Source organism: Macaca fascicularis, chromosome 7, assembly GCF_037993035.2.
Source record: "Macaca fascicularis isolate 582-1 chromosome 7, T2T-MFA8v1.1".
Lineage (NCBI taxonomy): Eukaryota > Metazoa > Chordata > Mammalia > Primates > Cercopithecidae > Macaca > Macaca fascicularis.
Genome location: NC_088381.1, coordinates 27,322,231 through 27,345,345, shown reverse-complemented (window position 1 = coordinate 27,345,345; position 23,115 = coordinate 27,322,231). Strand labels below are relative to the sequence as shown.

The 23,115-nt window shown below is 40.8% G+C and overlaps 1 long non-coding RNA gene across 2 annotated transcripts in view; it reads left to right on the top strand.

The window, feature by feature from the left end:
• Nucleotides 1–23,115, top strand: part of LOC123574426 (uncharacterized) — a 57,421-nt gene that overhangs the window by 32,760 nt on the left and 1,546 nt on the right. Inside the window, exons 2-3 of one of the 2 annotated variants that reach the window (XR_012414970.1) lie at nucleotides 4,820–4,919; nucleotides 8,554–8,658. This is a non-coding gene — a long non-coding RNA (uncharacterized lncRNA). Of the gene's footprint in view, nucleotides 1–4,819; nucleotides 4,920–8,553; nucleotides 8,659–23,115 lie in introns of those variants that run through there. The other variant, XR_012414969.1, reaches the window with a different exon arrangement.

Below are 23,115 nucleotides of genomic sequence, written 5' to 3'. Positions count from 1 at the left end.
AAAGTGGTTTGACAGGACGGAGCCAGTGTAATGTGGCTTTTCTATTAGCTTGGCTATAAAGTTGGCTATTAACTTAGCACTTAATTGGATCCTCCTGCAGGGAAACCATAAGAGCATTCAGTCCTGCAGGCTAAAGAACATGGTGTACCTGCTGAATAGTGTTTAAGGTACTTTAAAAGTCTAGTTATAATTGAGTAATGACTAAACACAACTCTATTATATCAGACTTTTAGAGGTGGTAGGTATACTGTCTACCTACATAAAATTGTGTCTGAACATCTGAGTCTAAATCCATTTACAAACTGTGTACAGCCTTTGATCATATATTTTAGCCTTTATGAGGCTGTTTCTTCATCTGTATACTAAAAGTGACATTATCTGTTCTTCTTACTTCAAAGAATTATATGTGAAGTCAGATCATACACAGGAAAGAGCTTTAGAGACATAAACACCACAAAAACATTAATTATAATTACCAAATGTAACTATCATATTTTACAAATGAGGAAACCGAAGCCCAAAACAGCTGAATGATTTGGTTAAGGAGCTATTGTGGCTGAGTTAGATCTAGAACACAGATTTTCAAGGCCTCTTTTCTTTTCAATATATCAATCAGTACTGGTTTTTGACATTTTATATATACTAAGGTCTCCATCCATGACTCATTTACATACAATTTATTACCCAGCCATAAAAAGTCATTAAAATTTAACTTTAAGTTTGTTGGAAGCTAGATTTAATTACTATGTATGTGTATTTTTGCATTACTGAACTTCCAACTATAGCTGGGCTAGTCCCTGAAGGAAAAAGTTTTTTGTTTTTATTTTGCATGTCAGTGCTTGGTTAAAATGTCTGTTTTTATAGGAGAGTCACATGAGATACTCTAAACCCTAAATCTAATTACTGGGAAGAATCTAAAAAACAAATCCAAACCTTGTATGAAAGCCAAACCTTCATTGTATTTTCCAGTCTTCCTAAAATAATATTTTTCATCTTCATCTTAGCATATATTTTAAACCTTTAATTTTACTATTCACATAAAAAGGACCAATTGTAGCCTCAAAGATATTTTATTCTAATATGATTTTCATCCTAATAAATGTATCAATCGTGTGTGAAAATAGCATTATATCTGAAGATACTTCCTTTTAAATAAAGCTATTTTGAGTTTTTTCTTATAATTTGTGATGGATTAGGACTAAATAATGTCTAAAGTTTGCCTCTAACTCTAAGCTCCTATGAAATAAAACAGAATTATAGGAGGAAACTGGATCAATATTTATTTCTCCAGCTACAGTTGCATGGAGATTTTAGACTAGTTTCATTTTCACAGAAAAAAAATACACAAGGACATGTTCATCCTTGAGGCCTTATTAAGGAATGCTTTTCAAAGCTTTGTGAGGCAAGGCACAGTGGCTCATACCTGTAATCCCAGCACTTTGGGAGGCTCAGTCGGGTGGATCACCTGAGGTCAGGAGTCCGAGACCAGCCTGGGCAACATGGTGAAACCCTGTCTCTACTAAAAATACAAAAATTAGCTGGGAAAGTGGTGGTATGCACCTGTAATCCCAGCTACTCGGGAGGCTGAGGCAGGAAAATCTCGAACTCAGGAGGCAGAGGTTGCAGTGAGCCGAGATCGTGCCACTAATCTAACCTGGGCGAAAGAGCAGGACTCTGGCTAAGAAAAAAAAAAAAAAAAGGCTTTGTAAGTGTATGGTAGTTTAATTTTACAGTGTTCCACCGTGGAGAACACATGGATTTTGTATCTGAAGATTTGGCTCATGTACTGGCTGATCTTAAGACTCTCTAACTCTCAATTTTCTAATCTTTTAAATGGGGTTTTTTCAACCAGATGCCCAAACTTAACCTATAAGATTTATTTTTTTAAAGGAGGGGGGAGGGCAGGGTACTGAAATAATATAGAAAAGCTATTATTTTAAAGCTAGAATTTTTCAGTCTAGAGAAAGGTAAAAACTTGACTCTTCGTTGTATTCACCCTTCGTTCTGGAAAAATTACCCACTGGGCCCTTTACAAAAAGTAAAACTTGTAGCTAATCTGTATCATTAAGAGCACTTTGAGAAAACCTAACTGCAGATATTTCCAGCAGAGAAGCTAACTAGGTATTCTGGTTAGTAAAGCAATTATTGTGAGTTTCTGAGCTTGTACTTCGTCTCTGCCTGCTTTGTTGCTTTTGAGGTTGAGGCAGTGTCTCTTTTCTTTCCATATGAATCTAAATGGATTGGGCAGCCTTCTTGCTTGTTCCTGGGAAAATATGTATTCTTGCCTGAGAAGGTGCTGTCCAGAAATCTGAAGTTGAGGCCCAGGAGATGGCAGGGTGTTCCTTACTTGACACAGAATGCCACATCACCAGCCCATCCCTGAGCTGTGCTGTTTGCCTTATTTCTCCAAGAATATATGAGCTTCAGCCCCTTCCTCTGTTTTCCAGAAATGCCAAAACAAAAACGTCAACCAAGCTAACAGCTGAAACATCTCTATGCTAGCAATTTTCCCACAAAGTGGTTGAGATGAGATCTTGAACTATTTTAACGCAAGCAAAATTATTGTGTCCAAACTTCTAAATCACTTTAAACATTCTATTCCAAGTTTTTCAACCCAATGGTTTTTCTTTATTCTGACTAATTTTGTGAAAGGGGGGAATGGATATTTTATCATAAGAGAGTGAGTAGGCATTCAAGAAGTGCTTGTGGAATAAGGAGGAATTATTGAGTCCTTCCAGAAGTGAGTTAAGGGAGAGGTGGCACTGTGTAGCACAGATCTACTGACAAGAGCTCCTCAACAGGGTTTGATGATTCTGATAGCCATCTCCATTTGGGTTATGTTTAAGGGATGTTCTCCTGGAATCTGCCTGACACCATTTTTTTTTTTCTTGTCTTAGTTCAGTCTACTATACCAGAATAGCATAGACTAGGTGGCTTAAACAACAAACATTTATTTCTTGCAGATCTAGAGGCTAGGAAGTCTAAGATGAAAGTGCTGGAAGATATGATGTCTGTTGAGGGCCTGCTTCCCGGTTCATAGATGGCCATCTTCCATACATGGCAGAAAGAGGGCTAGTGAATTCACTGAAGTCTCTTTTATAAGGGCACTAATCCCATTCCTGAAGGCTTCACCTTCATGACCTAATCACTTCCGAAGGTCTCACTTCTTAATACCATCATATTGGGGGTTAGGATTTCAACATATGAATTTGTAAGGCACACAGACATTCAGTCCATACATGTCTAGTCCCTTTCTCCTGGGCTCAGTATGTATTAAAGGAGCAGAATCTTACTCCTTCCCCCTTGGAAGGTATGCTTCAGTGGAAAGGCAAAGATTGCAGTATTTTAGACAGCTCCAGCTATTGTGTCCATAAGAGGGAAGCCTGTCGGCCTGGGCAATTTAAATTAATTTCAGTCTTTTTGTGGACTTGTTATGTTTACAAAAAGTAAACTTATCTAATTAAATTAAATTAAATTAAATTAAAGATATGCATTCATTTAACAAAATGTATTGAAGGCCTGTCTTAGACAGTATTCCAGGCACTCGAGATACAGTAATGAATAAGACAAAGTCTCTGCCTTCCCAGAGTTTGTGTTCCAGAGGGGACAGGGAGACAATAACAAATAGGTAGATACACAGTAAGCCAGATGGTAAATACAACAAAAGAAAAATACAACAAGTTAAGGAGGATATGGAGTGTCATTATATATGCGGGAAGGAGTGTAATATATTGATTTCTGTTTCAGGTATCCATTGCCACACAACAAAACACCCTGAATCCTATTGGTCAAAAAATATTAGCTGGGTGTAGTGGCATGCACTAATAGTCTCAGCTAGTCAGGAGGCTGAGGCAGGAAGATTGCTTGAACTCAGAGTTTGAGTTTACAGTGAACTATGACTGTGCCACTGCACTCCAGCCTGGGTGACAGAGTGAGACCCTGTCTCTAAAATTTAAAAAAAAAAAAAAAAATTTAAGAAAAAAAATGTAGGATCTTGTAGGTTCCCTGAGGTCTTTAAGCAGTTGCGGTCATATGGCAAATGGGGTCAGAGTTATCTGAGTAATTAAATGGGCTGGACATACCAAACGGCTTTTTCATTCACATGGCTGGCCCCTCAGATGGGAAGGTTGGAACAACCAGGGTCTGGCCAGGCATTACTCTGTCTGCACATGACCTTTCTATGTGGCTGTCTTGGGCTTTCTCACAGCATGGGGGAATTGAGTAGTCAGGCTTCTCCCATGCTGGTGGCTTCTCCTGAAGCAAGTATTCCAAAAAATCCAGGCGAAAACTGCAAGGCTTCTTAGATGTAGACTTGGAAGTCAGGCAAGCATCACTGCCACCACATTCTGTTGGTCAAAACAAGTCACAGGGACCACTGGATTCAAGGGGAGAGGACTCTGTGAGGCTGAGAATATTGGAAGATGTGGCTCATTTGGGGGCCATTTTTGGACACTAGCTACCACAGTTATTAAAGGGATGGCCTCACTGATAAAGCGATAGTTGAGTGGAGATAGAAGGGAAGCGAGGGAGAAGCCATGTGGGTATCTAGAAGAGATCTCCTAGCAGGGTGAACAGCAAACACAATGTCCTGAGGCAGAAGTAGTCATAATATGTTTATGAAAACAAGGAAACCAGTGTGAACAGAGTGAGATTGGTGGAGAGAAGTAGAAGTAATTCAGGTAGCGAAGGAGGGGTTAGATGATATATAGCCTTATAAGCTTTTTAAGGACTTTAAATTTTATTTGGAGTGATATGAGAAGCCAATCCATGATATTGAGCAGAAGGACGATACGACCTGACTTCTGTCTTTCTTTTTTAGGCTAGTCGTGTGAAGCCGTGGGAGTGGGGAAGGCTGACTTCCATCTTAACGGCTTACTCTGGAACATAATGTTGAGTGAAGGCTGTCAGGAGACAAAAAGGTAGGAAACAAGTTACTGCCATCATCCAGGCCAATAGAAAATGAAGCTTGGAGCAGGGTAGTAACAGCAATAGAAAATATATTCTAATATATTTTAAAGGTAGAGTCCTCAAGATTTTCTGATGTTCTATGACAGAAAGAGAATTAAAGATGGCACCAAGGTTTTTTTGCCAGGGCAATTAGAATAATGGAGTTGCCATTTATTAAGCTGGGGAAGACTACATGAGCTACAGTTAGCAGAGAGATGGCCTTCAGGAATTTGGTTTTGTATGTGTTAAGTTTCAGATGCCTATTAGATGTCCAAGTCAAAATGAAAATAAATACAAAGTTTATCAGGTCATGTTCATGCTCTGATTTTATATAATTGCATGTATTAACACAAATTGTTGCACTTAACGAAGAAAATAAAATATTTGGGTAGCACACAGCATTCTAAGAAAGCTGGAGACCCCTACTGAAGGTCTGCAGTGAACTCTAAGCTCTCATTTTGACATAAATGAATAGGCAGTAGTGTCGTGAAAAGAACATAGGCTTTGAACTCAGGTAGACTTGGGTCCGGATGCAGGCTCTACCCTTTATTAGCAGTGAGGCTTCTGCATATTATGTAATCTAAGCCTCAGTTTTCTCATTTATAAAATGAGAATAATGACACCTTGGAATGCAGTTGTTAGAATTAGGTGAGTGAATGTGTGTAAGGCACCTGGCACACAACAGATACTTGGTAAATGGTAGCCATTATGAATGTGCCCACTGCTTTTTTTTCCTAAGTTCTTGCATGGCCTCTTCTTCTGGCAGACATCAGGGGAGGTGGCAGAAAGCAGGGCAGGACTCAGTGAGGGACAGTCCTACCGAAGTGCTGACCTGTGTGGTCCCACCTTACTCCTGGACATGCACCTGCAAACTCTGGGCAGGTCTCTGGGTGACAGTTCGATGGGGTAACAGCAGTGAGAAGCAAAAGCAGTCTGTACAGCTAGCATCTTCCCAGACTGTCCCAGTGAGACTTGTGAACTGTAGTTCAGCAGAAGTGTGGGCGGCAGACACATGCTCAGGTCCCTGGGTTAAACAAGCTTGCATTCACTTATTGACGTTTCAAGCAATAGAGGCACAGCAACATGAGGCAGAGGGACACTGCTGCCAGGGAACATGCCTAGGACAGTACTATCTTGTTGTTTTAACCTTCAGTAAATATGCTGCCCTTGAAGTAAATGACAACTAGAGTAGGAGCATGTAGCCAGTGCTGGGTGCCATCTTCCAAGGTCTAAACGGATATAAGTCCTGTAGGAATTGGGGTAATATGAGTACATAGAAATGTTTAAGAAAACAGTTAAGCAAGGTGATCCACTGATCATAAAAGGGGGGAACAGGTTTGACGAGCCATCTAGGGGCGTGAGCAATGTGACAGAACAGCCAGGCAGTGTGGCCAGGCATAGTAGCTCACACCTGTAATCCCAGCACTTTGGGAGGTCGAGGCGGGTGAATCACCTGAGGTCAGAAGTTGGAGACCAGCCTGACCAACATGGCAAAACTCCATCTTTACTAAAAATAGAAAAATTAGCCAGGCATGGTGGCAAGTGCCAGTAATCCCAGCTACTCAGGAGGCTGAGACAGGAGAATCACTTGAACCCGGGAGGAGGAGGTAGCAGTGTGCCAAGAGAGATCATGCCAGGGCACTCCAGCCTGGGCAACAGAGCGAGACTCTGCCTCAAAAAAAAAAAAAAAAAAAAAAAAAAGAACAGCCAGGCAGCATGGAGGGCAACAGGATGCCCATAATCGTGAATGATTGTGAACTTAAAGTGAGTCTAGTCAGCATGGTTGCATGTTTTCCCCCAACACTTTTAAGCATGAACTAGGCAGAGAGTTGGTTTTAACCATATCTAAGATACTGCCAGGCACATACTGTACTTTGAAAGGAGAGAGAGGCAAATAAGTTGGTGCATGCAAAGACTGCAAATGGAAGCTGGCTAAGAAGGGGCATTGAGGACACAGTGGCCATGAGAGGCAGTGGAAGGTGTCAGGGTCAATGGACTCTGGGTCCCCATGAAATTGAGGAAATTATTTGAGCAAATCTTGGCATTACAGTTCTTTTTTTTAAATGGAGTCTTGCTCTGTTACCAAGCTGGAGTGCAGTGGTGTGATCTCAGCTCACTGCAACCTCCGCCTCCCGGGTTCAAGTGATTCTTCTGCCTCAGCCTCCCAAGTAGCTGGGACTACAGGTGCACGCCACCAGCCCCAGCTAATTTTTGTGTTTTTAGTAGAGACGGGGTTTCACCATGTTGGCCAGGATGGTCTCGATCTCTTGACCTCGTGATCCTCCTGCCTCGGACTCCCAAAGTGCTGGGACTACGGTTCTTTTTTTAAAAGGTGTTTAAGAATGGGACATTTCCTTGCCATCTTCCCACTTCACCTTTTTTATTCTCACCTTTTTTCTTCACCTTTGCACAGTTTAAATACTAAGTTTATGAGGTAGAGTGTTGCTAGCTGCTTTGCTTCTATTGGGGTTTGGGGAGCAGGGGATGGGACATCGCTCAGAGTGCAAACTCTTATAATTCTCGCAAATAAAGAGTTAAATGGTGTTATTTGGAAGTCCTTTAATATTATCCAGATTTGGCTTAGAGATAGGATTATGCTGCTGAACTTTATTTTTCTTCTTAATTTACAAAGAGTTCTCTTAACTCAGACATTCCAGTGCTTTGTTGGAATTTTCTATGTAATGCAGCCTATTACAGAGCAATTTTGAGGGGAGTTGTAACTTGACCTCTAACGTGAGGCAGGATCCTAATAAAAGAGAAGTCTCCTGACCAGAGCTTCTTGCTCAAGTTTCTAACAAGAATGTCTTCTCTCCAGAATGGCTGCAGGAGATCAAATGACAGAGGCAGTTTTATCAGTTTGTTGTGCTGGTCTTTCACCTGCCTGAAAACTATCTTTAAATGATTGCTTTCCAAATGCAATGACACAGCAGTCTGTTTTCTAGAGACCTGAAGTTCAAATAAGCTTCTTGTGTGGAATGTTTGCCCTGGTGATTTTGGAGGTGATTTAAGGTAGAAAGAGCAGTTCTCAAAGACACAGAAAGAGCCAAAAATAATAGAATCTGTAAGATTTTGAAACTGAAAAAAGTGAAAATGACCCACTAAGTCCACCACCCCTGCCTTGAATAGTCTCCATGTTCATCTTCCCACTTCTACACAGGATTGCAGAGAAGCTGTTCTAAAAGAGAGCTTTCTACCCATTTAGAAATTAGGTCCAAGGCTCTGTCAATGTCTCAAGAATTTTCTAAAGTTATATTTATCTTTATGCAGATTTACTCCTCCACACTTGTACTCATTCCTTCATTGGCTACAAAGGGATATTCCCAGTTTGGAAAGTAATTCATTTATTGTTGCTACAACAAACAAAACTTACCACAAGAAAAATTAATCATGATAAACTAGGGCATAAGTCTGGATTTTTTGGTTTTTTTGAACCTATGGAAAACATAGCCTTGTGAAAGGTGACTTGAATTCTCCCCGAGTTCAACTCCATTTTCCTGGCATTGTGGAATGGTGGGAAAAGAAAGAGACCTGAAGTCAGAAGCCTCAAATCCTAACTCTGCTTTTATAAGCTGCATCATCACAGTTTATATTATTCTTAATTTATAGCTCCAGTCTCTTCATCTGCAAAATGTTAAGAAGCATGCCTATATTTGTTACCAGATAATCAGGTAACTTATGAAAACTGCTTTGTAGACAGTAAAACATTGTGAAAAGTGTGTTTATTTGTAGAGTTTACTGCAAGATGCCTCATGTTAACTTGCTTGGGATCCTCCCTGAGCCCCTCTCCATCTTCCCTCCACTCTTTCTTTCCCCAGCTTTCTCTCTCCTTTCACTGGTGTTCAACTTTCCTCCATGGAATGTTACTGTAGCAGAGTTCCCAGAAATGACACAAAAACTAAGAACACAGCCAAAGAAGAAAGTAGTAACAGTGTACAGAGACCTTCCTTCTGCAAAACACATTTCTTAGAGGGTGCTATAAGGCTGGGCAAAGAGAGAACAAGAGGAAAAAGCATATTGGAGAAGCCAGTGACAAGAAAGCAGGAGATGGGGAGAAGGAAGAGTAAAGGAGCCAGGAAAGAGTCAACTAGAAAGGGAGAGAACGCATATCACTCCCAAGTGTTTGAGCCCGGTCGGGAAAGGAGGCTAGAGGGTTCATAATGCCAATAAATCATAAAAGTATATAAAAGGGAGTTTGTACAGAAAAGAGCAAAGTAAGCACAACAGAACAAAATTCTTTTCCAGGAGGGAGTATCAGGTAGCATTGCACGTAGGCACTGTGATAAACTAAAATTACGATGCAGTATAAACTGACAGGAAGAGTTTAATAAGAGTATGTGATTCCTACAGCCAATTACTAGAAAGAAAATGTAATCACTGTTTTATTTGTATTGCAGGTAAAATTATACTGTGACCAGTAAAATATAGAAAAGATTTGCTTAAAATGCAAATGCCCTGTGCACATGAGGGAACATGTGTAGGAGGTTAATTTAGAGCAACGCCCATTCCCATCCACATGCTTGCCACCTCCGTGGAATAAAGTGGCACTCTGCAGAAGCTCAGAGTGGGTTTTTGGTAGACACCAGGTGTGGAAATTGAAAGGATGAAGGGGCTGGAGGAGGAATCACCACCAAGACTTGGGCTGGGATTCACAGAGGGAAAAGTGGCCTACATGGAACAGTAATCCTGTTAAGGACAAGACTCTGTAGTGGAATTTCTTGAGTAGGGTAATTAATTGCTAATACCTAGTCTACTTTGTAATTAAAGAAAGCCACATAAGCCCATTTGCAGACGTAGGCTCCTGTGTAAAGATTACCAACCAATCCTCAACCTTTTGACACACACATATAAGATGTCTTTCATTGAGCCTGGATAAGGGCAGTAGCAGACCATATTACATCCTGGATTTTTCGCTCTCGCAAGACTGTTTCAGAATCTAACATTGGGGTAGAAACCAGCATAGTGAGCTAAAGTTGGGAGCTAAATATTCTACGTCTTCAAGCTCCTCAGATAAAACCATAGAGGAGGTAAACTATTTCTGTTTTCATATTCTTTTTTTTTTTTTTTTTTTTGAGACGGAGTCTCGCTCTGTCGCCCAGCCTGGAGTGCAGTGGCCGGATCTCGACTCACTGCAAGCTCCGCCTCCCGGGTTTACGCCATTCTCCTGCCTCAGCCTCCCGAGTAGCTGGGACTACAGACGCTCGCCACCTCGCCCGGCTATTTTTTTTGTATTTTTTTACTAGAGACGGGGTTTCACCGGGTTAGCCAGGATGGTCTCGATCTCCTGACCTCGTGATCCGCCCGTCTCGGCCTCCCAAAGTGCTGGGATTACAGGCTTGAGCCACCGCGCCCGGCCTCTGTTTTCATATTCTAAAAGTATTCCATGACTCTGTTTTCTTGAGTGTTCCTTCTCTTTCGTATCACATCCATCAGGCAAACCTAATCTCTGTTACCCCACTGTGAGCACCAGGAAGGGTCTTTCCATAAGATTCACCAAGTTGGTTTCACTTCTGCTTTGGCTGCTCTGAAATCAACCACTTTATGCAAAATTGAATGTAGGTGCCTTATCTAAAGGTTAGGCAAGGTGCTAGTGAAGAGAGGCCCTCTTCTGTTAGCTAGGGAAGACTGGACTTCCTCTCCCAAATAGTTCAGGTAAAACCCTTGCTGCCAGGCCTCCAGGCAGCTTTCACAGCCATCAGTTCTCTGCTTATGCTCAATGGCCAACAGAGAGAAAAAACAAACAAACAAAAATGCCAGGCCATCCCATGGGCCTCAAAACTAGGACTTGATGACTTCTGAGGTCTAACCTCACTTGCAGGTTCTGAATCCTAAGGCGGTAGCTTCTACCTTCATGTTCATCTGAACAAGTTAAGCAACATTTATGTTGCCAGTCTCTGAAGTCATTGTGTAAGGGAAAGCACGCAGAGAGAATGAAAACCTTTTGCCCTGAGGGAAAAACTCTTCAACTTCCACTTTGAATACACCCAATGAGACTGAGCAAAAAACATCTTTCGTAACTACTTGCTGGGTGTTATAACAGAGGTAAGGAATAGATTATTTGTCTAAATCAGGACTGTTCTGGTTTTAAAACAAGAAAGCAGGGCGGGAACGGTGGCTCACACCTGTAATCCCAGCACTTAGGGAGGCTGAGGCAGGCGGATCACCTGAGGTCAGGAGTTCCAGACCAGCCTGGCCAACATGGTAAAACCCCAACTCTACTAAAAATACAAAAAAATTAGCTGGGCATGGTGGCGCCCGCCTGTAGTCCCAGCTGCTCGGGAGGCTGAGGCACGAGAATTGCTTGAACCTGGGAGGCAGAAGTTGCAGTGAGCCAAGATGGAACTATTGCACTGCAGCCTGGGCGACAGAGTGAGACTCTGTCTGGAAAAAAAAAAAAAAAAACAAATGGAGGAGAGCCAGTCCTGCACTTACAAACACTCAACTTTGGAAAAACTGGTACACGGTGCCTTTTATGTTGTAGGGCAAAAGGGGTTTCTCTATCTGCTTGTGTGGGAAAATTCCAAATACATTTTATGCACATATCAATTACAAAATACAATACCCTAAAAACAGTCCATCATACTTCTCTTTTTGTCTTGGTTGTCCAAATAGGTAGTGAGGTTGCTGGGCATGGTGGTGCATGTCTGTAGCCCCGACTACTTGGGAGGATGAGGTGGGAGGATCACTTGAGCCCAGGAGTTCAAATCCAGCCTGACCAATATAGCTAGACCCCCTAAAAAAAGGGGGGAAAAACCCAACATATTAGTAAATGGATCTGTTTACCTACAACAGTTGTGAAAATTCTTTGGTTAACACTGTAACCAAGAAAACCAGATTTTGACGAGATTTTTTTTAAAAGGTAGCTAGGTTTTAGTCTCACTTTTAGTAGCTGCCCATAGTGTAAATATACTCCTAACATATTCATGCTTCATTACTTGACTCTTGTCTTTTTGCTCTTGATTTAATAGGCTTAAAATTTTAAGTTTCTGTTTCTTTTACTGTATCTATCCCTCATCTAATTTGGAAGAATAAAGAGCATACAGAAGAAATGCATTATTTTATTATTATTATTTTATTTATTTATTGAATTTATTTATTTTTAGATGGAGTCTCGCTCTGTCGCCCAGGCTGGAGTGCAATGGCGCAATCTTGGCTCACTGCAACCTCCATCTCCCGGGTTCAAGCAATTCTCCTGCCTCAGCCTCCTGACTAGCTGGGATTACAGGCACACACCACCACGCCCAGCTAATTTTTTGTATTTTTATTTGAGATGGGGTTTCACCATGTTGCTCAGGCTGGTCTTGAACACCAGACCTCAGGTGATCCACCTGCCTCTACCTCCCAAAGTGCTGGATTACAGGCATCAGCCACCGCACCCAGCCTATTTTATTGTTTTATTTTATCTTATTTTTTTTTTAGATATAGTCTTGCTGTTGCCCAGGCTGGACTGCAGTGGCACGATCTCAGCTCACTGCAACCTCTGCCTCCCAGATTTAAGTGTTTCTCCCGCTTCAGCCCCTCAAGTAGCTGGGATTACAGGCACCTGCCACCACAGCCACCTAACTTTTGTGCTCAGCCTAAATGTGTTATTTAAAAATAACAATAATGAGGGCCAGGCACGGTGGCTCATGCCTGTAATCCCAGCACTTTGGGAGGCCAAGGCGGGTGAATCACCTGAGGTCAGGAGTTTGAGACCAACCTGACCAACATGGAGAAACCCCGTCTCTACTAAAAATACAAAATTAGCTGGGCGTGGTGGCACATGCCTGTAATCCTAGCTACTTGGGAGACTGAGGCAGGATAATTGCTTGAACCCAGGAGGCGGAGGTTGTGGTGACCTGAGATCACGCCATTGCACTCCAGCCTGGGTAACAAGAGCGAAACTCTGTCGCAGAAAATAAAGAGATAGATAGATAGATAGATAGATAGATAGATAGATAGATAAATGGTTATGACTTCCAATCAATGAAAAGAATTTTTCTCTTTGCTATGAAGTTAATCTTTCTGTGTCCCCACCCCGTACCTCAGATTTATATGTTGAAGCCTAATCCCTGATGTAATGGTATCTAATCCCCCTCCCAGAGAGGCCTCTGGGAGATAATTAGGCCATGAAGGGGGAACCCTCATTAACAGAATTAATACCTTATAAGAAGAAACTCTATAGAGCTTGCTTCCTCTGTCTGTTTGCTTTTCACCGTGTGAGGGTACAATGAGAAGATGGCAATCTGCAAACTAAGAAGCAGACCCTCATCAGACACTGGCACCTTGATTTTGGACTTCCCAGCCTCCAGAACTGTGAGAAATAAACATTTGTTTTTTAAGCCACCTAGTCTGTGGTATATTTGTTACAGTAGCCCAAACTGACTAAGACAATCCTATTCCAAACATATACAAATAATAGAAAATATAACAACAAAAAATTAAATACATGAATGAATTCAAAATCAAGAAAGGTAAATCTCTAGATGCCAAAAGTGAAGCAGAAACTAAAAGCCATAAAAAGATGTAAGCGAATGAGTGGCAAGGCAGCCAACCCGTGCCTTTGCATGAATCAAAACTAGACCTACTCCCTGAACAAATTCACCCTCATGGGTTCAGAAATTGGTGAGTGGAGTTCAAGCTTGATATTATCCCCATGCACGACCTTGCCCAGGTTTCTTTATGTGGGATATAACCTGCTTACCTGTACCCAGCATTCCTGATAAATGGGAGCAGAAGCTACATCACTCAAGACGGGTTTTGAAATTGGAAGTAGGCCTTTGGTGCTGAATGAGAAAGTTTAAATGCATATATGCAGAAAGGATACTAAATCTTAAGTCCACAAAAGACAGAGAACTGATTGTACACCCATGCTTATAGCAGCATTATTTGTAACAGCCAAAAGGTGGAAGTAGCCTAAATGTCCATAAATGAAGGCACAGATAAATAAAATGTGATGTATACATACAATGGAAAGCTTTTCAGTCATAAAAAGGAAGGAAATTCTGACATATGCTACAACATGGTTGAACCTTGAGGATATTATGCTAATTGAAATAAGCCAGTCACACACACACACACACACAAAAACACTATATGATTCCACTGCTATGAGATATTTACAGTAGTCAGATTCTTTGAGACAGAAGGTAGAACGGTAAATGCCAATGCCAATGGAGGAGGGAGAAATGGGGAGTTATTGTTTAATGGGGATGGTATTTCAGGTTGGGGAGATGAAAACTTTGGAGATAGATGGTGATGATGGTAGTGCAACAATGGGAATATACTTAATGCCACTGAACTTTACATTGAGAAAAAGGTGAAGATGGCAAATTTTATGTATTTTGCCACAGGTTTTTTTGTTTTGTTTTGTTTTTTCTGAGACGGAGTTTCGCTCTGTTGCCTAGGCTGGAGTGTAGTGGCGCGATCTCAGCTCACTGCAACTTCCGCCTCCCACGTTCAAGCAATTCTTCTGCCTCAGCCTCCCGAGTAGCTGGGACTACAGGCGTGAGCTACCACACCCGGCTGATTTTTTGTATTTTTAGTAGAGACGAGATTTCACCATATTGGCCAGGCTGGTCTGGAACTCCTGACCTCGTGATCTGCCTGCCTCTGCCTCCCAAAGTGCTGGGATTACAGGTGTGAGCCACTGCACCCTGCTGCCACAATTTTTAAAAATTAAAAAAATCATAAATAAATAAATAATTTTTAATTAGACCATAATTTTTGTAAAAGATAAGGAGCTGGAACCAAAGTCCCCATATAATGACAGGAGACACAGAGGGTGCTCTTGAAGTAAACCAGGAGGTAAACTGTGGTCCTTAGCAAGGGAAGCAGCAAGGAATCCTGCTGAAAGCCTAGGGCCATGAATCAAATGAATCCAAAGAAATCAGAAACACAGACCTGTGTCACTATGGACAAAAGATCTGAATTCACACTACTTGCAAGGTGTAGGAACTCTAAGTAGAAAAACACACATGAAAATAGATCCAAATACAGTGTTTCTGTGTCCCAGAGACAGGCAAACACAAAACTTCTTAACCGAGACCCCTCCCAACCCAGGGCACAAGGGACTCCCATGTAAAACAACCTGCTAAAGATGAACTCACAGCCAAAACTTACAAATCACATGCAGAAACGCCTCACTGGGATGGAGAAAAGGTACATTACATATCTTCCACTTGCCCCGGTAGACCCACTCTCCACTATTCTACATCTGTCTTCTGTTGCTGGAGCCAGACCTGCATGGACTGCATCAGTGAGTTCTCATGTCCTCTGGCCTCTTGTTGGATTCAGCCAATGGGAAACCCTAGCAGAATATTGGAAAGTGGGATCAGTTTTATTCCCCAGTTGACTCTCTCTCAGCTGTTGGCTGTGTCTCTAAACAGAAGGTAATTGCACCTCTCAAGGTGATCTTTTCTTCATGAGTTTCTTTCAAATTCTAGACACTTCTCCCTATCCTTGCCTCTTCAGGCCAAGGAGTAGTAATGGCTCCACTGCAACCATTTCCAGGTTATTGCACTATCCTTTGTGGCCACACTACACCCTGCTTACACCTCTGTAAATGGTCCCTCTGTAAATAAACCACCTTGGAATTATACAAATTTTAGTATATCATCTATTTCCTGTTAGGAATCTGATAAAATAATCATAAACAGGAAATGGGGGAATTTGAAATTTAAGAACTAGAAATTTTAAAAATAAACAGCAACTTTAAAAAGAGTAGATTCAAACCCATAAAAAAATAAAAATTTAAACAATAAAGAAAGTAAGTAAATAAATTTTTGTTTTTTGAGATAGCATTTCGTTCTTGTTCCCTAGGCTGGAGTGCAATGGTACAATCTCAGCTCACTGCAACCTCCATCTCCCAGGTTTAAGCAATTCTCCTGCCTCAGCCTCCCAAGTAGATGGGATTACAGCCATGCACCACCATGCCCAGCTAATTTTGTATTTTTAGTAGAGACAGAGTTTCACCATGTTGGTCAGGCTGGTCTCGAACTCCTGACCTCAGGTGATCTGCCCACCTCGTCCTCCCAAAGTGCTGGGATTACAGGTGTGAGCCACCACACCTGGCCAAAAATGTTTAAATAAAATAAAAACAAGAGTAGAAGCCAGGTGTGGTAGCTCACACCTGTAATCTTAGCACTTTGGGAGGTGGAAGGGGGCAGACCACTTGAGCCCGGGAGTTGTGGACAAGCCTGGGAAACAAGACAAAACCCCATCTCTGCAAAAAACAAATACAAAAAAAGTTAGCTGGGTGTGGTGATACACACCTGTAGTCCCAGCTACTGGGAGACTGAGGTCACTTGAGCCCAGGAAGTCGAGGCTGCAGTGAGCATGATTGTGCCCCTGCACTCTAGCCTGGGTGACAGTGAGACCTTGTCTCAAAAAAAAAAAAAAAAAATTGAAAATGTAAAAGAAAAAAACTACTATGAGCAGAGTTGTCATGTATTTAATAGGAGTTTATTAAAATAGGAGAAAGCAAAAAGAATGGGAGGGGGAGACAATATTTGAAGAGATAATAGCCAAGAATTTTCAGGAATTAAAGAGAGATAAATCCTTATACTGAAGAAATATGCTGGAGCCAGCTTATGAGAGCAGCTTGTTAAATATTCAGAAAATGTGCAAGCTAAGTGTTAACAACCATTATTAAAATTAAATTGCATAAACTTATCATTAAATAATTATATTAAAAACATAAGTAATAAATATTTAAAGCTTGTCAATTCCTAATTATTTTACTACATTTTACTATTATTAATGCTCTTGAGCTTATTCATGTCTATCATGTTTGCATGGCTAAAATAAAATGGTATGCCACTCTGCATCTCTTCTCAAATCTTTACTTAAAGATGTTACATTGGTAGCTTGAAATAGGTTATTGAGGGAATGTTTATGTCACAGAAATTGGCAAATTGCTACAAATCAACCCCCACTTCCACGTTTACCAGCACACCACTGTCCAAGCATTATACTATTTACACAACAAGAAAAAATACTTCCACACACTCCATGGTGAAACTGAAAAATGCTAAGAAAAAAAAATCTGAAAAAATTACCAGAGATTCAGGATAACCTTTGTACCCAAAACAAAAATAAGCAAAAAAACTCCCAGAGAAATCAATGGAATTGAAAACAGGAAATAACAGAGAAAATCAATAAAGCAAAAACTTGGTTCCTTGAAAAGATCAATAAAATCAATAAGACTCTAGCCCTGCTAACTAAGAAAAAAAATTACTGATTCCAGAAATGAAAGAGTAGATATTACTGCAGATCCCATGGACATTAGAAGAATAATACAAGAATACTGTGAATAACTCTATGTCCATATATATGATAACCCAGATGTAATGGAGCAATTCCTTCAAAGAAATAATCTGTCAAAAGTTACACAAGAAGAAATAGACCTATATCTATTTTTAAAATTGACAATAATTAATAATCTTCCAAATTAGAAAACACCAGGCTCAGACGTGTCCACCATTCTACCAAACATTTAAGGAAGAAAGTACATACATCAATTCTCTATAATCTTCTCCAAAAGATAGAAGCACAGAGAATACCTTCTAACTCATTCTATGAGGCCAGCATTGCCCTAACATCAAAATCAGAAAAAGACATAACAAAAAAAGATAAGTACAGATCAGTATCTCTCATGAATGTAGCTGCAAAAATCCCCCCTAAAATATTAACAAATTGAATCCGATGATGTATAAAAAGAATTATACACTACAACCAAGTGAAATTTATCCCAAGTATACAAGGCAGGTTCAATATATAAAAATATATTATTGAAATCCATAGATAGACTAAAGAAAGTCACATGATTATATCAATGGCTGCAGAAAAGGCACTTATAAAAATCCAACACCCATTCATGATAAAAACTCTCAGCAGATGAGGAATAGAGGGGGAATTTCCTCAATTTGATAAAGAAGGACTATAAAAAACCTACAGCAAAAATTTTACTTAAATGGTGAGAAACAAAGCTTTCCCACTGAGATCAGGAACAAGGCTAGGATATTTTATCTTACCACTGCTTTTCAACATCTGGAAGTCCTAGCTACTGCGATAAGATTTTTAAAAGAAAATAACCAGTATATAGGTTGGAAAGGAAGAAATAAATAGTCTTTGTTTACAGATGATGTGATAATCTACGTAGAAAATCGAAAAGATTCAACCAGAAAGCTCCTGAAACTAATAAGCTAATTGTATCCTGCAATTAGCCAAATTGTAGGACACAGGTTAATGTATGAAAGTCAGTCACTATCCTATATACTGGCAATGAGCAAATGGAATTTGAAATTAAAAACATTGGCCGGGCGCGGTGGCTCACGCCTGTAATCCCAGCACTTTGGGAGGCCGAGGCGGGCGGATCACAAGGTCAGGAGATCGAGACCACGGTGAAACCCCGTCTCTACTAAAAATACAAAAAATTAGCCGGGCGCGGTTGTGGGCGCCTGTAGTCCCAGCTACTCGGGAGGCTGAGGCAGGAGAATGGCGTGAACCCGGGAGGCGGAGCTTGCAGTGAGCCGAGATCGCGCCACTGCACTCCAGCCTGGGCGACGGAGCGAGACTCCGTCTCAAAAAAAAAAAAAAAAGAAATTAAAAACACATTAGCATTTACATTAGCATATCAAAAAATGAAAGCTTAGGTATTATAATGGTGAATTCTTATTTTATTTTATTTTTATTTTTTATTTTTGGACACAGAGTTTCACTCTTGTATCCCAGGCTGGAGTGCAATGGCATGATCTTGGCTCACTGCAACCTCTGCCTCCTAGGTTCAAGCGATTCTCCTACCTCAGCCCCCCAAGTACCTGGGATTGCAGGTGCCTGCCACCACGCCCAGCTAATTTTTGTGTTTTTAGTACAGACAGAGTTTCACCATGTTGGCCAGGCTGGTCTTGAACTCTTGAACTCCTAGACATTATTTCTAGGTGTGTCTGTGAGGGTGTTTCTGGAGAAATTAACATTCAAATTGGTGACCTGAATAAAGATGGCCTTTCCCCATGTGGGTGGGCATCACCCAATCTGTTGAGGGACTGAATAGAACAAAAAGGTGAAGGAAAATTGAATTTGTTCTTTGCCTGACTGCTTGGACTGGGACATCAATCTTCTGCTCACACTGCTCCTGGTTCTCAGGCCTACAGATTCAAACTGGAATCTACGCCATCAGCTATCCAGCTCTCAGGCCTTTGAACTACACCATCAGTTTTCTTGGGTCTCCAGCTTTAGATGGCAAATCCTGGGACTTCTCAGCTTCTATAATCACATGAGCTAATACTTTCTAATAAATATCTACGTATATATGTTCTGACTAATACAGAAATTGGTACCAAGAAGTGAGGTGCTGCTGTAACAAATGCCTTAAAATGTGGAAGCATCTTTGGAACTAGGTAATGGGTAGAAGTTGGAAGAGTTTTGAGGTGCATGCTAGATAAAGCCAGTGATGCCATAAAGAAATTTTTAAAGATGATTCTGGTAAAGGCTCAGAAAGAAAAGATTTCTGGAGAGAAAGCTTCCATCTTCTTAGAAAATATAGAAGTAACTACATACAGAAAGTTGGTAAATATATGGATAGTGAGACCACTCTGATGAGATCTCAGATGGAAATGAGGAACATGTTACTGGACAATGGAGAAGAGGCTATCTTTTTAAAATTTTATTTCAATGGTTTTGGGAGAACAGGTGTTCTTTTGTAACATGGATAAGTTATTTAATGGTGATTTCTGAGATTTTAGTGCACCCATCACCCAAGCAGTGTACACTGTACCCAAGATGTAGTCTTTTATCCCTTACCCCCCCCCACCCATCCCTCCAAGTCCCCAAAGTCCATTCTATCATTCTTATGCCTTTGTATCCTCATAGCTTAGCTCCCACTTATAAGCAAGAACATACGATACTTGGTTTTCCTTTTCTGAATTACTTATCTGAGAATAATGGCCTCCAGCTCCATCCAAGTTGCTGCAAAGGCCATTATTTCATTCCATTTTATGGCTAAGTAGTATTCCATAGTGTATATGTACCACATTTTCTTTATTCACTTGTTGGTTGATGGGCATTTAGGTTGGTTCCATATTTTTGCAATTGTTAATTGTGCTGCTATAAATATGTGAGTACATGCATCTTTTTTCATATAATGACTTCTTTTCCTTTGGGTAGATACCCAGTATTGGGATTACTGGATTGAATGGTAGTTTTACTTTTAGTTCTTTAAGGATTTTCCATACCGTTTTCCATCGTGGTTGTGCTAGCTTACATTCCCATCAGCCATGTAGGAGTGTTCCCTTTTTACCACATCCACACCAACACATTTTTAAAAATTATTTTTAAATTCTGGCCATTCTTGCAGGAGTAAGGTGGTGTTTCATTGTGGTTTAATTTGCATTTCCCTGATAACTAGTGATGTTGAGCATTTTTTCATGTTTGTTGGTCATTTGTATATATCTTCTTTTGAGAATTGTCTATTCATGTCCTTTGCCCACTTTTTGATGGGATTATTTGGTTTTTTCTTGCTGATTTGTTTGTGTTCCTTGCAGATTCTGGATATCAGTCTTTTGTCAGATGCATAGTTTACAAATATTTTCTTCTACTCTTGTGGTTGTTTGTTTATTCTGCTGATTATTTCTTTTGCTGGCAGAAGCTTCTTAGTTTCATTAGGTCCCATTTGTTTATTTTTGTTTTTGCTGCATTTGCTTGTGGGTTCCTAGTCATGAATTCTTTGCCTAAGCCAATGTCTAGAAGAGTTTTTCCAATGTTATCTTCTAGGATTTTTGTGATTTCAGATCTTAGATTTAAGTCTTTGGTCCATCTTGAGTTGATTTTTGAATAAGGTAAGAGATGAGGATCCAGTTTCATTCTTCTACATGTGGCTTGCCAGTTATTCCAGCACCATTTATTGAATAGGGTGTCCTTTTCCCACTTTATGTTTTTGTATGCTTTGTTGAAGATCAGTGGGCTATAAGTATTTGGTTTTATTTCTGGGTTCTCTATTCCATTCTGTTAGTCTACATGCCTACCTTTTTTTTTTTTTTTTTGAGACGGAGTCTCGCTCTGTCTCCCAGGCTGGAGTGCAGTGGCCGGATCTCAGCTCACTGCAAGCTCCGCCTCCCGGGTTCACACCATTCTCCTGCCTCAGCCTCCTGAGTAGCTGGGACTACAGGCGCCCACCACCTCGCCTGGCTAGTTTTGTATTTTTTAGTAGAGAGGGGGTTTCACCGTGTTAGCCAGGATGGTCTCGATCTCCTGACCTCGTGATCCACCCGTCTCGGCCTCCCAAAGTGCTGGGATTACAGGCTTGAGCCACCATGCCAGGCCTACATGCCTACTTTTATACCAGTACCATGCTGTTTTGGTAACTATAGCCTTATAATATAGTTTGAAGTCAGGTCATGTGATGCCTCCAGATTTGTTCTTTTTGCTTTGTACTGTTTTGGCTATGCAGACTCTTTTTTGGTTCCATATAAATTTTAGGATTGTTTTTACTAGTTCTGTGAAGAACGATGATGGTGTTTTGATGGGAATTGCATTGAATCTGTAGATTGCTTTTGGCAGTGAATCTGTAGATTGCTTATGGTCATTTTCACAATATTGATTCTACCCATCCATGTGCATGGGATGTGTTTCCATTTGTTTGTGTTATCTATCAGTTCTTTCAGATCTTTTTTTTTTTTTTTTCCCCAGGCTGGAGTGCAGTGGCACAATCTCAGCTCACTGCAACCTCCACCTCCCAGGTTCAAGCAATTGTCCTGCCTCAGCCTCCCAGGTAGCTGGGATTACAGGCACCCAACACCATGCCCAGCTAATTTTTGTATTTTTAGTAGAGACAAGGTTTCACCATGTTGGCCAGGCTGATCTCGAACTCCTGACCTCGTGATCCACTTGCCTCGGCCTCCCAAAGTGCTGGGATTATGGGCATGAACCACCACACCCAGCCCTATGAGTTCTTTCAGCAGGGTTTTGTAGTTTTCCTTGTAGAGATCTTTTACCACTTTGGTTAAGTATATTCCTAAGATTTTTTGTTTGTTTGTTTGTTTTGTGTGTGTGTGGTTGTTGTTGTTGTTTTTGTTTTTTTTGATAGAGTCTCACTCTGTCGCCCAGGCTGGAGTGCAGTGGTGCCATCTCGACTCACTGCAACTTCCACCTCCCAGGTTCAAGTGATTCTCCTGCCTCAGCCTCCTGAGTAGCTGGGATTACAGGCAACTGCCACCATGCCCAGCTAATTTTTTTTTTTTTTTTGTATTTTTAGTAGAGGCAGGGTTTCATCATGTTGGTCAGGCCTAAGTACTTTGTTTACAAATTTTCTTTTTGCAACTATTATAAAAGGGATTGAGTTCTTGATTTAATTCTCAGCTTGGTTGTTGTTGGTGTGTAGCAGTTCTACTATTTTATGTACATTGATTTTGTATCCTGACACTTTACTGAATTTATTTATCAGATTTAGGAACTTTTTGGATGCATCTTGAGAGTTTTCTAGGTATACAATCATATCATTGGCAAACAGCAACAGTTTAACTTCCTCTTTTCCAATGTGGATGCTTTTTATTTATCTTGTCTGATTGCTCTGGCTAGGACTTCCAATACTATGTTGAATAGAAGTAGTGAAAGTGGTCATCCTTGCCTTGTTCCAGTTCTCAGTTATATATAATAATGCTTTCAGTGTTTCCCCATTCAGTATGGTGATGTTGGCTGTGGGTTTGTCATAGATGGTTTTCATTACTTTGAGGTATGTCCCTTCTATGCCAATTTTGTTGAGGGTTTTTATTAAAAAAGGATGCTTTTTCTGCATCTATTGAGATGATCGTATGATTGATTGATTGATTGATTTTTGTGGGACAGAGTCTCACTGTCTCACCCAGGCTGGAGTGCAGTGACGTGATCTCAGCTCACTGCAACTTCTGCCTCCCGAGTTCAAGCAATTCTCCTGCCTTAGCCTCCCAAGTAGCTGGGATTACAGGCACCCGCTACCACAACCAGCTAATTATTGTATTTTTAGTAGAGATGGGGTTTCCCCATGTTGGCCAGGGTGGTCTCAAACTCCTGACCTTAGGTGATCCGCCCACCTCAGCCTCCCAAAGTGCTGGGATTACAGGCGTGAGCCACCATACCCGGCCTGATTTTTGTTTTTAATTCTGCTTATATGGGGTGTCACAATTACTGACTTGTGTATGTTAAACCACCCCTGCATCC